Source organism: Canis lupus, chromosome X (assembly GCF_011100685.1).
Source record: "Canis lupus familiaris isolate Mischka breed German Shepherd chromosome X, alternate assembly UU_Cfam_GSD_1.0, whole genome shotgun sequence".
Classification (NCBI taxonomy): domain Eukaryota; kingdom Metazoa; phylum Chordata; class Mammalia; order Carnivora; family Canidae; genus Canis; species Canis lupus.
Window position 1 is genome coordinate 74552930 of NC_049260.1, and position 8571 is coordinate 74561500.

Consider the following 8571-nt stretch of genomic DNA (forward strand, 5'->3'; position numbering starts at 1 on the left):
TTCAAGCTCCTCGAATATATTGCCCTTTTATTTTTATAAAGCATAGAATACACAGGTTGAAAATAGAGGGGAAAGCTTTGCCATTAGACTGGATCTAAATTCTAGCTCTATCACTTCCTAGCTATGTACACTTGAGTAAGTTACTTAAGCTCTCTAAATTCCAGCTAGTTTCCTCATTTGTAAAATGAAGACCATAAAAGTACAGACAAGAAGTGTCAGGAGAATTGAACAAAGTGATTAGCATGTGAAACATTTATTATAGTGGCTGACACATGGTCAATAACCCATAAATGTTAGCTATTATTATTGTGACTAATCAATCAACTGCAGATTGAGGGCCCAGAACCATGCTAACACAATGTGAGAGAGACTCTAACCTCTTATACTGTTGTTGAATGGAAAAGCATGTGAATTCCAAGATTCAGGTATTGAAACCCTATATTGCCCATTGCCAGTACCCAATCAATCTTACTCTCAAAACAAAAGGTTCAGCACTTAAGCCCCAAAGCATAAAACTTCTCCTATCAACAGTGGGTCCACTAAAGGCAGTATTTTCAAAAGGTGCTGGGAGATAGCATCATGATCATGAAAAGTAAATTCAGTGAGTGGAAAAAACCAGACCTTCAGTAGGGCTGAATAGTCCAAATCCATAACACTGACTATCCTCAAGGTATATGATCTAAAAACAAGTCACTAATTGTACTTTAATAGCTTTATAAAGCCCACCCTCAAACTGTTTGGTTTTGTTGATTTTGTATGGGCTAGCCAGCCAGCCAGCCAGGAAGTCCCAGCAGAGGAGAAAAGGCTACCCCTTGCATAGGTATTCCCCAGGAAGAACAAAATATCCATAAGGTGGCTTACATATGGGTGACAACTTTATCTGATGGTGCTGAAGGTGGTCCTGGAGTTGATAATACAACTACACTGACTGCTAATGAATCTCACAACTGCTCTTACATATTATAAATAACAATATTGGAATTAGTCAAAATCTCATAGAAACAAAGTGTTAGTTGGGACGCCTGGGTGGCTCAGTCGTTATGTGTCTGCCTTTGGCTCAGGGTGTGATCCCTGAGTTCCGGGATCGAGTCCCACATGGGGCTCCCTGCATGGAGCCTGCTTCTCCCTCTGCCTATGTCTCTGCCTCTTTCTGTGTGTCTCTCATGAATAAATAAATAAAATCTTTAAAAAAGAAAAAAAAAACAAAGTGTTAAAGCTGTAAAGGACCTTAGGTCCTTAAAAGTATGCTCTATGGCCTATGAATATCAAAGCTATTTGCAGGCAGATACTTATTAAAGTGAAGATTACCAGGTTCATTTGAATTCTCATATCTTTGTTTTTATCAAGCTTCCGATGTGATTCTTATTCAGCCTAAAGTATGAGGGTCATGCCTTTAGAGACCATAATTTAATATTACAAAAGATGGGATCCCTGGGTGGCGCAGCGGTTTGGCGCCTGCCTTTGGCCCAGGGCGCGATCCTGGAGACCCGGGATCGAGTCCCACGTCGGGCTCCGGGTGCATGGAGCCTGCTTCTCCCTCTTCCTGTGTCTCTGCCTCTCTCTCTCTCTCTCTGTGTGTGACTATCATAAATAAATAAAAATTTAAAAAAAAATAAAAATAAATAATAATATTACAAAAGATGATCTTCTGCTATGTAGGAAGTTACCACCCACAGGATAGCCAAGAAACATTATGCTCCTTGGAAGCAGCCTAATGCACAAGCATGAGTCTGAAATCAGACAGACCCATGTTCAACTTATACTTACACTACTTATAATTTAGATAAAATACTTAATCTTGTGATCTTCCATTATTCTGACATAAGAATGTAGATGAGAAGATCTACTTTTGGGGGTTGTTTCAACCATGTGTAAGCACACAGTACACAGGTGATGTCCAATAAGCAGAGGAGATGTGAGAAGAAAGGAAGTTAGCATATATTGAATGCCTCCTATGTGCTGGTATTTGATATACATGTAAGCTCCATAAGGGCAGGAATATTTTTCTGTTTTCTTCACTAATGTATTTTATTCCCTGAGACTTACAAGGTAAGTGCAAAATACATAATGTATAAAATCAATATCCTCATCCCTTCTCTGGATCTCACCCCATCCTGGATTGCCAAACTGATGGGGTAGGGAGTAAGCTTAGGGTAAAATTTAGAAATAGGTTAAAAGTTAGAGAAGGCTGTTGTATATATCATCTGTAAGAAAGGCAGGGGGTTTTGTGTTCTCTATATCTGGGACAGCTGTTTTTGACACCTTGGACTAACAACATAAGGCCATAAATGATTGGTGTCAAGTACGGAAAATGGACAAGTGCTGTAGAAGACCTTCTGCAGAAAATGAGATTAGGGCTTGATCTTAAAACGTGTAGAATTTGATATACAGGCAGTAAGATTCACCACAGAGGTTAGAAAGAGATCTTTGAGGTTATCCTACCTCCCACCACCCAGTGCAGGAATTTTCTCTACCACATCATTTCAATACTTTCAGGGATACAAAAGTCATTAACTGACTAGGCAGCTCATCCTTTCTGAGCAGCTGATTGTGACAAAACTCCTATGCTAAACCAACGTCTGCCTCTTTAGAACTTCTGTCAATTAGTCCTAGATCTGTTCTCTGAAGCTTCAAAGAATGTCTACTCACTTTCCTATATGAGGACTCTTCCCACTTTAGAAGGTAGTTCTTCAGTTCTTTTAAGTCAGACTGAAGTGAGGAAAACATTCCTTCCTTGCACTTATATACATGCCAATGCTCAGTAGTCTGAGGAACACACCCTGTCCCAGTGGAGCCCACCCCAAAGAGAAAGCATTTCTACAAAAATAGAGATGTAAATGAGTCTGGTGAAATAATCACTGCTAAAAACAGCAACTTGCTGGGTGGCCTCCAATTCACAAATGCAGGCAGCCAGCACAAATGTATTCAAGTGTGGAACTGGGGAAATGGATCCATTTTCTCTTCAACAATTGTTTTTCCTGAAATTGAACAATTTCTCACACTGTTCTACATTACACACTAATTATTCCCTGATGCTGAGGCCAATGGAGGCTCCTTAACTGAAAAATACTCCCTCCCAACACTGTATTTCTACTGTCTTAGGCCAGAGCTTGCCCTTAGAATCCAGGGGAGAATTGGAGTATCCACAGAATGGATGAACCTGAAACATTTGTTTTCAAGAGATGACAAGGAGAATAATTGTACTTGCAGAATTTCACAGCAAATCCAAGAGAATGTTCAGGATGTGAAGAATTTTGCAAGAAATATTAACATTGTCAAAAGTAGCATATTTCTGTGAAATTCCCCAAAACTCAACCAACATTTATCTCACAGGAAAATTGGTCATTACCTAATGGGACAGACTTTAATTTCATACTCTGTCTATGTAGCTTTCATTTAAAGTTTGACAGTTTTATTGAAGAGTTTATCTTGCAAAGTTTTACCAAGTAGATTTGTTTCCTAGATCTCTCCACAAACTACCTGTGGCTTACCTTTCTAATTGTAGCTTCCAATATACCTCTTCACAGATCAATTTATTGGTTATATTCCCAAAATCGTGTTTCTCTACCTTTCTCCACATTTTCCCCTTAGTGAATTCTTCACTAGTAATGTCTCATTCCGTTGCCTCCATCTTTCCACATATCAAAATCCTGCTTCTTTCAAGGTCTACTTCAAATTATTCTTCCTCCATGAACTTTCCATAATTCACCCATCCTAGTCCCCTCCTCTGAATTTTCAAAGTAATTTATCTGCACTGCACTAGGACAAAAGCACATTTTAGTCTTGATTAAAGAGGGGCAAGATGATGCTAGAATTCAAGGGCAGGGGAAGGTCCAAAGACAAAGAAACTGCCACAACAAGTTGAAAAGGCTATAATCAGGTGTAATTAATAAAAGAGATGTATTCAACAGATATCGATTGAGTGCCCACCCTGTGCCTGATACCCTGAGAACCACAGTAGTTATAATACACACAAAAAAGGAGAAATATGATACCCAAGAGGCAAGCATGATCAAACCACCACACCGATATAGACCACACAAAGATATTTTGTTTGAGCACCTGGATGGATGATGGTGCCATTTACTGAGATGACGAAAACTGGGAGAGACACAGGTTGGGGTATTCTACTCCAAGAATTCTACCCCAAGAGTTCAATTTTTGTCGTTTAAATTGGAGTAAAGCTATGTAACATCCAAATGGAGATGTCAAGTAGGCAACTGAATATACAAGTCAGATACTCAGGAGAGAGACCAGGACTAGAAATGAGAGGAAGAGTTGGAAATCAACAATCAGAAAGTCAAGAGACAGTTGGAAGCAAGTGAAAAGTGGCCAGTCAGCAACATTCTGTAAATGTTGAGAGTTTCAAAAGAGACCGTATATTGGTGACAGCCTCTGCAGAGTCAAGAGAAAAATATTAAAGGGTCCAAGCCACATTTATGCTGCATATCACATTCACCTATTCTTTTTTTTTAATCTTTTTAAAAAGATTTTGTTTATTTATTCATGACAGACTTACAGAGAGAGAGAGAGAGGCAGAGACACAAGCAGAGGGAGAAGCAGGCTGCATGCAGGGAGCCCGACGTGGGACTCAATCCCCGGTCTCCAGGATCACACCCCGGGCTGAAGGTGACACTAAACTGCTGGGCCACCAGGGCTGCCCACATTTACATTTTCTTATAATTACATATGGATTTGTTTCATACCTCCTATTATACTTTGGTGGGGGTAGAATAGGTACCCCAAATAAATAGTGTTCCTTTGACTTCTGAGTCAACTGACTTCTAGATAAACAATTCAGATGATAGAAAATAAAATATCACCTTCTTTTTTACTGCTGAGGTCTAGAGTTAAGGACATAGCTTAGGTGAGCTTCCTGAATCTGAAAAAAACAGAACTAGATAGACTTAACTCCCTGTCATAAGTGGCAGTGTAAGTCAGCAGGCCTCCCATGTGGGGTCCTCCACATATATGACTTAAGGCATTCAGGAGCAGACTAAAATGTATCTCAAAAGACATAAGCTACAAGACTCTCAAGCAAAGCATAGAGCACTACTGAGCTATACCTGCCGAGCATCCTCTCTCAAACTCACTAATCAGAACAGTTATACCTTCTCCTCAAAAGAGGATGGAATGAGGAGCAGAGAGAGACCAGAGTGTTATGTTAATGGGATATCATTTTATATAGAAGGAAACATCAGGAGTGAGGAAGAAGTGAACCTCATTAACAGATTGGAAACTCCTGAGGGAAGGCAGAGGTGGAGTTTTGAACCTCCATGTATCCCCCAAAGTATCCTCCCTCCATCGTGCCATGTTACAACAGATACCAAATACTTGCTGCATGAAATAATGGTGCCAGGAGCACTACATGTATGTGTCATGGACTTCCTTCATTCAATTCTGTTTAAAATTCTCCTCCTCTGGGAAGCCTTTCCTTATTAGCCCTTCTCCACTATGATCACCTCTTAATTCTGGGCTTATTCTAGTTGTGTCATATTAATTAGCACTCACTTGTTTACTGTTTTGCAGATGTTACTATAAGTCATTGGCTACCCCCAAAAAATATTTCTTTCCCCAAGTTCATGGCAAACTCCTTGTAATCATGCATCCTATTCTTCCTCAGCTGTGCCTAGAAGAAGTATGCATACAGTAGGAGCTCAGTGCCATGAGTGGCACTGCTAATTGTTGAGTTTGTTAGTCTTTCATGAGAACCAGAGTGCAGTAAGCACCAAGACATAAGAATCTCCTCTGCATCTGACTTCTGTACTAGATGAATTTCTCACAGGCCTTCTATTCTAGGCTCTCAGAACAAGATTCCTTGCCTACTGCCTTTTTCTATCCATCACAAAGGAGTGCATAAAGAATGACAGACCAAACAGGCTGAGCTCTTTCCTGCCCTTTTGCACTAAAGGGCCACTCCATAGTGACAGGTTTTTGAAGGATATGACAAAGGAAGCTCGAAAATGAAAGCTGAAAACTGATGACTTGGAGATTTCTCTCCATGAGGTTGGTCTCATTCTAATTCCTCTGTGAGCTGAGTTATGGAGCCATCATGGGTCACACAAATTGATAATGTATTTGATAGGGCATTAAAAATAGCAGATAGAAAAAATTCTAGAAATAAGCTTTCACTCTAATGGAATTCATTGAACAAGAAACTAATCTAACATGTATTAACTTAAATGCCAGTTCTAAAACTAAGGGTTAAGGAGATGGGCAAAGTGATCGAAAGGGAGTAGGTGATATAGGTTTCCAGTTATGTAATAAATAAATCATGGGAATAAAAGGTACAGCATAGAGAATACAGTCAATGGTATTATAATAGTATTGTCTGGTGACAGAAATCTACACTTGTGGTGAGCATAGCATAATGTATAATTTGAATCACTACGTTGTACACCTGAAACTAGTGCAACATTTCATGTCAACTATACACAATAAACAAAGAAATAAATAAATAAACATAAATCAAAACTAAGAGTCTTTCAGTTCCTAGTCCCATCCTGACCTAACCTACTACAGAATGATTTAAGGGAGCTAGAGTTTCAACATCAGTTTGACACAAAAATATTTAGTAGGATCAAAGTTTGCGTCTTAGTATGTGTATGCATCATACTGCCAGCATGTGATATCTATGTGTGCTAAGTAGGAGAAAGTGGGGGATATCAAGAACAAACTCTTTGTATATGACTGGGAGTAATTATCCTGATCTAGAAATATATAAAATATAAGACTGAAAACCCTAATTCATAGCCTTTTTTCTATAAATGAGAAAAATAAATCAAGAGGGAGTAAATTAGGTCTCAAAGCCAAACTTCTGGATCCTCATATATATCTTGATGCTGTCTACAGGATGTGAACTTCAAGAGGATAAGCTATTTAATGATAGTTCTCAACTGATTTGCCCTTAAATTGCATAAACTATAGTAATGACATCTTTTTGGCCATTTTGCCTCCATGTGACTTCAGAGCCACTATCCATATTGTTATTTACCATGACTCTGCAAAGTAAATACCAGTCTCATCTTATATGTGACACTACTGAGAGACAATGACTAAATGATTTTTCAAAATTCACAGAGTTCGTTATAAACCACAGTATTCCATCTTTACTCTGGGGAATACTTTAGAAAAATGGACTTTAGGGGCACCTGGATGGCTTAGTGGTTGAGCGTATGCCTTTGGCTTGGGTCATGATACCAGGGTCCTAGGGATCAAGTCCTGCATCAGGCTCCCCAGAGGGAGCCTCCTTCTCCCTCTGCCTAAGTCTCTGCCTCTCTCTGTGTGCCTCTCACAGATAAATAAATAAAATCTTTTTTTAAAAAAAAGAAAAGAAAAATGGACTTTAGGGTACAAATTAACTCATCTCTACTCCCTGAATAGGCCATGTGGTTTTTTTCACACTATACCTTGACTGATGCCATTCCTTTGCCTGGAACATCTTCTTACCAGTCTGGCCATTCTCATCATAGTCTATAAAGATTCTATCTTTAAATAATAAAGATCTTTAAATATAATTTAAAATATAAATTATTTCCTCATTTATGAAGCCTTCTCTAATTCCAAGCCCTCAAACAAACTTTTTTTTTTCCTTTGAAGCTACACTCTTCAGTTTCATTGTCTTAAACTACAGGTCACATTATCCCTTTATGACAGTCATTTTTATGGTAAACATTGTTGGTTGCCTCCTCAACAACCATTTTCCCTACTTTCTTTCAAAAGAAACCTTGGCTGGAGGAGCAATGTTCCAAGCCTCAGGAATGAATTCTAATTTATCTAGGCCAGATATGATTATTCCATTTTCCTTGCTATACAATCTCTATCTTTGTTTTCCTCACAGCTGGAAGTGACCAAATGAAATATATTATAACCAATAAAACTTTCAGGAACTGTGAAGTGTCTGAGATTTTACCCTACTTACTAGATAACAGATTAACCTGCCATAGTGTTACGGATGCTGGTAGAAGATGCACAAATCTTGAGCCAGAGACAAAAAGACTTTTCCACCCACAGCAGCATTAGTAACCAGAGGATCAACATTTTCTTGAGCCTCTTTTCTCATCCCTAGTTCCCATCGGTTAATACAAAGAGAGCCACATGACAACTGTGCACTTAGTACAATAGATTATAGGAAAGGAATCCTGAGTTTAGCAAGCACAAATCTTTTATAATAGGCAGTAAACAGGGGATCCCTGGGTGGCGCAGCGGTTTAGCACCTGCCTTTGGCCCAGGGCGCGATCCTGGAGACCCGGGATCGAATCCCACGTCGGGCTCCCGGTGCATGGAGCCTGCTTCTCCCTCTGCCTGTGTCTCTGCCTCTCTCTCTCTCTCTCTCGCTCTGTGACTATCATAAAAAAATAAAAATTAAAAAAAAAAAAATAGGCAGTAAACAGGCCTGCTTCTTTCCCTGGAAGAAAACATTATCTCTATCTTCTAAGGCTATTCACTACACAAATATCCTTGGAAAAATAGTCCAGAACAAAGACAGTCATGGCCTCTGCTCATAAGACATACTGAAATGTAATTAGCCATTGGAGAATTGCCTCCCAAAAGAGAATTGTCTCCCAAAGA